The sequence below is a fragment of the Embiotoca jacksoni genome, unplaced genomic scaffold (genome assembly GCF_022577435.1).
Source record: "Embiotoca jacksoni isolate LCO1_2020_lvr unplaced genomic scaffold, fEmbJac1.0.p SCAF_7, whole genome shotgun sequence".
Taxonomy (NCBI): domain Eukaryota; kingdom Metazoa; phylum Chordata; class Actinopteri; family Embiotocidae; genus Embiotoca; species Embiotoca jacksoni.
In genome coordinates this window covers 2353149-2363153 of record NW_027185425.1, presented here as the reverse complement: position 1 = coordinate 2363153, position 10005 = coordinate 2353149, and positions in this window count along the sequence as shown.

Genomic DNA, 10005 nt, shown 5'->3' with positions numbered 1-10005 from the left:
GTATGACTTGTTTTTTATGTATTTTGGACTACATGCTATAATATGACTTTTTTGTCATAATTTGGAAGACATGCTATAGTATGACTTTTTTGTCATAATATGGAAGACATGCTATAGTATGATTTTTTTTGTCATAATTTGGAAGACATGCTATTGTATGGCTTTTTTGTCCTAATTTGGAAGACATGCTATACTATGACTTTTTTGTCATAATGTGGAAGACATGATATAGTATGGCTTTTTTGTCATAATTTGGAAGACATGCAACAGTATGACTTTTTTTATGTATTTTGGACGACATGCTATAGTATGGCTTTTTTGTCACAATTTGGAAGACATGCTATAGTATGACTTTTTTGTCATAATTTGGAAGACATGCAATAGTATGACTTTTTTATGTATTTTGGACGACATGCTATAGTGTGACTTTTTTCGTAATTTTGACGATTAGCTATATTATGACTTTTTGTTAATGTATTTTGGACGACATGCTATAGTATCACTTTTTTGTCACAATATGGAAGGCATGCTATAGTATGACTTTTTTTGTCATAATTTGGAAGACATGTTATAGTATGACTTTTTTCTCATAATATGAAAGACGTGCTATAATATGACTTTTTTGTCAGAATTTGGAAGACGTGCTATAGTATGACTTTTTTGTCAGAATTTGGAAGACCTGCTATAGTATGACTTTTTTGTTAAAATTTGGAAGACATGCTATAGTATGACTTTTTTAATTTATTTAATATGACATGCTATAGTATGACTTTTTTGTCATGATATGGAATACATGCTATAATTTGACTTTTTTGTCAGAATTTGGAAGACGTGCTATAATATGACTTTTTGTCAGAATTTGGAAGACGTGCTATAGTTTGACTTTTTTGTCATAATTTGTAAGACATGCTATAGTATGACTTTTTTGTTATAATTTGGAAGACATTCTATACTATGACTTTTTTAATTTATTTCATACGACATGCTATAGTATGACTTTTTTGTCATAATTTGGAAGACATGATATAGTATGACTTTTTTAATTTATTTCATTCGACATGCTATCGTATGACTTTTTTGTCATAATTTGGAAGACATGCTATAGTATGACTTTTTTGTCATAATATGGAAGACATGCTATACTATGACTTTTTTGTCATAATATGGAAGACATGATATAGTATGACTTTTTTTATGTATTTTGTACGACATGCTATAGCATGGCTTTTTTGTCACAATTTGGAAGACATGCTATAGTATGACTTTTTTGTATGTATTTTGGACGACATGCTATGCTGTGACTTTTTTAATTTATTTCATACGACATGCTATAGTATGACTTTTTTGTCATTATTTGGAAGACATGCAATAGTATGACTTTTTTATGTATTTTGGACGACATGCTATAGTGTGACTTTTTTTCGTAATTTGGACGATTAGCTATATTATGACTTTTTGTTAATGTATTTTGGACGACATGCTATAGTATCACTTTTTTGTCATAATATGGAAGGCATGCTATAGTATGACTTTTTTGTCATAATTTGGAAGACATGTTATAGTATGACTTTTTTGTCATTATATGGAAGACATGCCATAGTATGACTTTTTTGTCAGAATTTGGAAGACGTGCTATAGTTTGACTTTTTTGTCATAATATGGAAGACATGCTATAATATGACTTTTTTGTCATAATATGAAAGACGTGCTATAGTTTGACTTTTTTGTCATGATATGGAAGACATGCTATAACATGACTTTTTTGTCAGAATTTGGAAGACGTGCTATAGTATGACTTTTTTGTCAGAATTTGGAAGACATGCTATAGTATGACTTTTTTGTTAAAATTTGGAAGACATGCTATCGTATGACTTTTTTAATTTATTTCATATGACATGCTATAGTTTGACTTTTTTGTCATGATATGGAATACATGCTATAATATGACTTTTTTGTCAGAATTTGGAAGACGTGCTATAATATGACTTTTTTGTCAGAATTTGGAAGACGTGCTATAGTTTGACTTTTTGTCATAATTTGTAAGACATGCTATAGTATGACTTTTTTGTTATAATTTGGAAGACATTCTATAGTATGACTTTTTTAATTTATTTCATACGACATGCTATAGTATGACTTTTTTGTCATAATTTGGAAGACATGCTATAGTATGGCTTTTTTGTCATAATTTGGAAGACATGCCATAGTATGACTTTTTTCAAAATTTGGAAAACATGCTATAGTGTGACTTTTTTGTCATTATTTGGAAGACATGCTATAGTATGACTTTTTTAATTTATTTCATTCGACATGCTATCGTATGACTTTTTTGTCATAATTTGGAAGACATGCTATAGTATGACTTTTTTGTCATAATATGGAAGACATGCTATACTATGACTTTTTTGTCATAATATGGAAGACATGATATAGTATGGCTTTTTTGTCATAATTTGGAAGACATGCAATAGTATGACTTTTTTTATGTTCTTTGTTCGACATGCTATAGTATGGCTTTTTTGTCACAATTTGGAAGACATGCTATAGTATGACTTTTTTGTATGTATTTTGGACGACATGCTATGCTGTGACTTTTTTAATTCATTTCATACGACATGCTATAGTATGACTTTTTTGTCATTATTTGGAAGACATGCAATAGTATGACTTTTTTATGTATTTTGGACGACATGCTATAGTGTGACTTTTTTTCGTAATTTGGACGATTAGCTATATTATGACTTTTTGTTAATGTATTTTGGACGACATGCTATAGTATCACTTTTTTGTCATAATATGGAAGGCATGCTATAGTATGACTTTTTTGTCATAATTTGGAAGACATGTTATAGTATGACTTTTTTGTCATTATATGGAAGACATGCCATAATATGACTTTTTTGTCAGAATTTGGAAGACGTGCTATAGTTTGACTTTTTTGTCATAATATGGAAGACATGCTATAATATGACTTTTTTGTCATAATATGAAAGACGTGCTATAGTTTGACTTTTTTGTCATGATATGGAAGACATGCTATAACATGACTTTTTTGTCAGAATTTGGAAGACGTGCTATAGTATGACTTTTTTGTCAGAATTTGGAAGACATGCTATAGTATGACTTTTTTGTTAAAATTTGGAAGACATGCTATCGTATGACTTTTTTAATTTATTTCATATGACATGCTATAGTATGACTTTTTTGTCATGATATGGAATACATGCTATAATATGACTTTTTTGTCCGAATTTGGAAGACGTGCTATAATATGACTTTTTTGTCAGAATTTGGAAGACGTGCTATAGTATGACTTTTTTGTTATAATTTGGAAGACATTCTATAGTATGACTTTTTTAATTTATTTCATACGACATGCTATAGTATGACTTTTTTGTCATAATTTGGAAGACATGCTATAGTATGGCTTTTTTGTCATAATTTGGAAGACATGCTATAGTATGACTTTTTTGTTATAATATGGAAGACATGCTATACTATGACTTTTTTGTCATAATATGGAAGACATGATATAGTATGGCTTTTTTGTCATAATTTGGAAGACATGCAATAGTATGACTTTTTTTATGTATTTTGTACGACATGCTATAGTATGGCTTTTTTGTCACAATTTGGAAGACATGCTATAGTATGACTTTTTTGTATGTATTTTGGACGACATGCTATGCTGTGACTTTTTTAATTTATTTCATACGACATGCTATAGTATGACTTTTTTGTCATTATTTGGAAGACATGCAATAGTATGACTTTTTTATGTATTTTGGACGACATGCTATAGTGTGACTTTTTTTTCGTAATTTGGACGATTAGCTATATTATGACTTTTTGTTAATGTATTTTGGACGACATGCTATAGTATCACTTTTTTGTCATAATATGGAAGGCATGCTATAGTATGACTTTTTTGTCATAATTTGGGAGACATGTTATAGTATGACTTTTTTGTCATTATATGGAAGACATGCCATAGTATGACTTTTTTGTTATATGGCAGACATGCCATAATATGACTTTTTTGTCAGAATTTGGAAGACGTGCTATAGTTTGACTTTTTTGTCATAATATGGAAGACATGCTATAATATGACTTTTTTGTCATAATATGAAAGACGTGCTATAGTTTGACTTTTTTGTCATGATATGGAAGACATGCTATAACATGACTTTTTTGTCAGAATTTGGAAGACGTGCTATAGTATGACTTTTTTGTCAGAATTTGGAAGACATGCTATAGTATGACTTTTTTGTTAAAATTTGGAAGACATGCTATCGTATGACTTTTTTAATTTATTTCATATGACATGCTATAGTATGACTTTTTTGTCATGATATGGAATACATGCTATAATATGACTTTTTTGTCAGAATTTGGAAGACGTGCTATAATATGACTTTTTTGTCAGAATTTGGAAGACGTGCTATAGTTTGACTTTTTTGTCATAATTTGTAAGACATGCTATAGTATGGCTTTTTTGTCATAATTTGGAAGACATGCCATAGTATGACTTTTTTCAAAATTTGGAAAACATGCTATAGTGTGACTTTTTTGTCATTATTTGGAAGACATGCTATAGTATGACTTTTTTAATTTATTTCATTCGACATGCTATCGTATGACTTTTTTGTCATAATTTGGAAGACATGCTATAGTATGACTTTTTTGTCATAATATGGAAGACATGCTATACTATGACTTTTTTGTCATAATATGGAAGACATGATATAGTATGGCTTTTTTGTCATAATTTGGAAGACATGCAATAGTATGACTTTTTTTATGTTTTTTGTTCGACATGCTATAGTATGGCTTTTTTGTCACAATTTGGAAGACATGCAATAGTATGACTTTTTTATGTATTTTGGACGACATGCTATAGTGTGACTTTTTTTTCGTAATTTGGACGATTAGCTATATTATGACTTTTTGTTAATGTATTTTGGACGACATGCTATAGTATCACTTTTTTGTCATAATATGGAAGGCATGCTATAGTATGACTTTTTTGTCATAATTTGGAAGACATGTTATAGTATGACTTTTTTGTCATTATATGGAAGACATGCCATAGTATGACTTTTTTGTTATATGGCAGACATGCCATAATATGACTTTTTTGTCAGAATTTGGAAGACGTGCTATAGTTTGACTTTTTTGTCATAATATGGAAGACATGCTATAATATGACTTTTTTGTCATAATATGAAAGACGTGCTATAGTTTGACTTTTTTGTCATGATATGGAAGACATGCTATAACATGACTTTTTTGTCAGAATTTGGAAGACGTGCTATAGTATGACTTTTTTGTCAGAATTTGGAAGACATGCTATAGTATGACTTTTTTGTTAAAATTTGGAAGACATGCTATCGTATGACTTTTTTAATTTATTTCATATGACATGCTATAGTATGACTTTTTTGTCATGATATGGAATACATGCTATAATATGACTTTTTTGTCAGAATTTGGAAGACGTGCTATAATATGACTTTTTTGTCAGAATTTGGAAGACGTGCTATAGTTTGACTTTTTTGTCATAATTTGTAAGACATGCTATAGTATGGCTTTTTTGTCATAATTTGGAAGACATGCCATAGTATGACTTTTTTCAAAATTTGGAAAACATGCTATAGTGTGACTTTTTTGTCATTATTTGGAAGACATGCTATAGTATGACTTTTTTAATTTATTTCATTCGACATGCTATCGTATGACTTTTTTGTCATAATTTGGAAGACATGCTATAGTATGACTTTTTTGTCATAATATGGAAGACATGCTATACTATGACTTTTTTGTCATAATATGGAAGACATGATATAGTATGGCTTTTTTGTCATAATTTGGAAGACATGCAATAGTATGACTTTTTTTATGTTTTTTGTTCGACATGCTATAGTATGGCTTTTTTGTCACAATTTGGAAGACATGCTATAGTATGACTTTTTTGTATGTATTTTGGACGACATGCTATGCTGTGACTTTTTTAATTTATTTCATACGACATGCTATAGTATGACTTTTTTGTCATTATTTGGAAGACATGCAATAGTATGACTTTTTTATGTATTTTGGACGACATGCTATAGTGTGACTTTTTTTCGTAATTTGGACGATTAGCTATATTATGACTTTTTGTTAATGTATTTTGGACGACATGCTATAGTATCACTTTTTTGTCATAATATGGAAGGCATGCTATAGTATGACTTTTTTGTCATAATTTGGAAGACATGTTATAGTATGACTTTTTTGTCATTATATGGAAGACATGCCATAGTATGACTTTTTTGTTATATGGCAGACATGCCATAATATGACTTTTTTGTCAGAATTTGGAAGACGTGCTATAGTTTGACTTTTTTGTCATAATATGGAAGACATGCTTATAATATGACTTTTTTGTCATAATATGAAAGACGTGCTATAGTTTGACTTTTTTGTCATGATATGGAAGACATGCTATAACATGACTTTTTTGTCAGAATTTGGAAGACGTGCTATAGTATGACTTTTTGTCAGAATTTGGAAGACATGCTATAGTATGACTTTTTTGTTAAAATTTGGAAGACATGCTATCGTATGACTTTTTTAATTTATTTCATATGACATGCTATAGTATGACTTTTTTGTCATGATATGGAATACATGCTATAATATGACTTTTTTGTCAGAATTTGGAAGACGTGCTATAATATGACTTTTTTGTCAGAATTTGGAAGACGTGCTATAGTATGACTTTTTTGTTATAATTTGGAAGACATTCTATAGTATGACTTTTTTAATTTATTTCATACGACATGCTATAGTATGACTTTTTTGTCATAATTTGGAAGACATTCTATAGTATGACTTTTTTAATTTATTTCATACGACATGCTATAGTATGACTTTTTTGTCATAATTTGGAAGACATGCTATAGTATGGCTTTTTTGTCATAATTTGGAAGACATGCCATAGTATGACTTTTTTCAAAATTTGGAAAACATGCTATAGTGTGACTTTTTTGTCATAATATGGAAGACATGCTATAGTATGGCTTTTTTGTCTTATTTTGGAAGACATGCTATAGTATGACTTTTTTGTCACAATTTGTCAGACATGCTATAGTATGACTTTTTTGTCATAATTTGGAAGAAATGCTATAGTGTGACTTTTTTAATTTATTATATACGAAATGCTATATTTTGACTTTTTTTGTCATAATTTTGAAGACATGCTATAATATGACTTTTTTGTCAGAATTTGGAAGACGTGCTATAGTATGACTTGTTTTCATGTATTTTGGACGCCATGACTTTTTTATGTATTTTGGACTACATGCTATGGTATGACTTTTTTTTTCATATATTTCAAAGGCAGAGTGTTTAGCATTGTTACCTCTCAGGCAAAAGATCATGGGTTTGATTCCCGCTTGTCACATATATTTCAAGTCTTACTATAGTACAAATTTTTTTTAAACAATTTGGAAGACAAGCTATAATCTGACATTTTTTCATAATTTGTAAGACATGCTATGGTATGATTTTTTTCTCATAGTTTGGAAGACATGCTATAGTATAACTTTTTTGTCATAATTTGTAAGACATGCTATACTATGACTTTTTTGTCATAATATGGCAGACATGCTATAGTATGACTTTTTTAATTTATTACATACGACATGCTATGGTATGACTTTTTTGTCATAATTTGGAAGGCATGCCATACTATGACTTTTTTGTCATAATATGGAAGACATGCTATAGTATGACTTTTTTGTCATAATTTGGAAGATATGCTATAGTATGACTTTTTTAATTTATTACATACGACATGCTATGGTATGACTTTTTTGTCATAATTTGGAAGGCATGCCATAGTATGACTTTTTTGTCATAATATGGAAGAAATGCTATAGTATGACTTTTTTGTCATAATATGGAAGACATGCTATAGTATGACTTTTTTAATTTATTACATACGACATGCTATGGTATGACTTTTTTGTCATAATTTGGAAGGCATGCCATACTATGACTTTTTTGTCATAATATGGAAGACATGCTATAGTATGACTTTTTTGTCATAATTTGGAAGATATGCTATAGTATGACTTTTTTAATTTATTACATACGACATGCTATGGTATGACTTTTTTGTCATAATTTGGAAGGCATGCCATAGTATGACTTTTTTGTCATAATATGGAAGAAATGCTATAGTATGACTTTTTTGTCATAATATGGAAGACATGCTATAGTATGACTTTTTTAATTTATTACATACGACATGCTATACTATGACTTTTTTGTCATAATATGGAAGGCATGCTATAGTATGGCTTTTTTGTCACAATTTGGAAGACATGCTATAGTATGACTTTGTTGTATGTATTTTGGACGACATTCTATGCTGTGACTTTTTTAATTTATTTCATACGACATGGTATAGTATGACTTTTTTGTCATTATTTGGAAGACATGCAATAGTGTGACTTTTTTATGTATTTTGGACGACATGCTATAGTGTGACTTTTTTTTCGTAATTTTGACGATTAGCTATATTATGACTTTTTGTTAATGTATTTTGGACGACATGCTATAGTATCACTTTTTTCTCACAATATGGAAGGCATGCTATAGTATGACTTTTTTGTCATAATTTGGAAGACATGTTATAGTATGACTTTGTTGTATGTATTTTGGACGACATTCTATGCTGTGACTTTTTTAATTTATTTCATACGACATGGTATAGTATGACTTTTTTGTCATTATTTGGAAGACATGCAATAGTGTGACTTTTTTATGTATTTTGGACGACATGCTATAGTGTGACTTTTTTTTCGTAATTTTGACGATTAGCTATATTATGACTTTTTGTTAATGTATTTTGGACGACATGCTATAGTATCACTTTTTTGTCACAATATGGAAGGCATGCTATAGTATGACTTTTTTGTCATAATATGGAAGACATGCCATAGTATGACTTTTTTGTTTTATGGCAGACATGCCATAATATGACTTTTTTGTCATAATATGAAAGACGTGCTATAGTTTGACTTTTTTGTCATGATATGGAAGACATGCTATAATATCACTTTTTTGTCAGAATTTGGAAGACGTGCTATAGTATGACTTTTTTGTCAGAATTTGGAAGACATGCTATAGTTTGACTTTTTTGTTAAAATTTGGAAGACATGCTATAGTATGACTTTTTTAATTTATTTCATATGACATGCTATAGTATGACTTTTTTGTCATGATATGGAATACATGCTATAATATGACTTTTTTGTCAGAATTTGGAAGACGTGCTATAATATGACTTTTTTGTCAGAATTTGGAAGACGTGCCATAGTTTGACTTTTTTGTCATAATTTGTAAGACATGCTATAGAATGACTTTTTTGTTATAATTTGGAAGACATTCTATACTATGACTTTTTTAATTTATTTCATACGACATGCTATAGTATGACTTTTTTGTCATTATTTGGAAGACATGCTATAGTATGACTTTTTTAATTTATTTCATTCGACATGCTATCGTATGACTTTTTTGTCATAATTTGGAAGACATGCTATAGTATGACTTTTTTGTCATAATATGGAAGACATGCTATACTATGACTTTTTTGTCATAATATGGAAGACATGATATAGTATGGCTTTTTTGTCATAATTTGGAAGACATGCAATAGTATGACTTTTTTTATGTATTTTGTACGACATGCTATAGTATGGCTTTTTTGTCACAATTTGGAAGACATGCTATAGTATGACTTTGTTGTATGTATTTTGGACGACATTCTATGCTGTGACTTTTTTAATTTATTTCATACGACATGGTATAGTATGACTTTTTTGTCATTATTTGGAAGACATGCAATAGTGTGACTTTTTTATGTATTTTGGACGACATGCTATAGTGTGACTTTTTTTTCGTAATTTTGACGATTAGCTATATTATGACTTTTTGTTAATGTATTTTGGA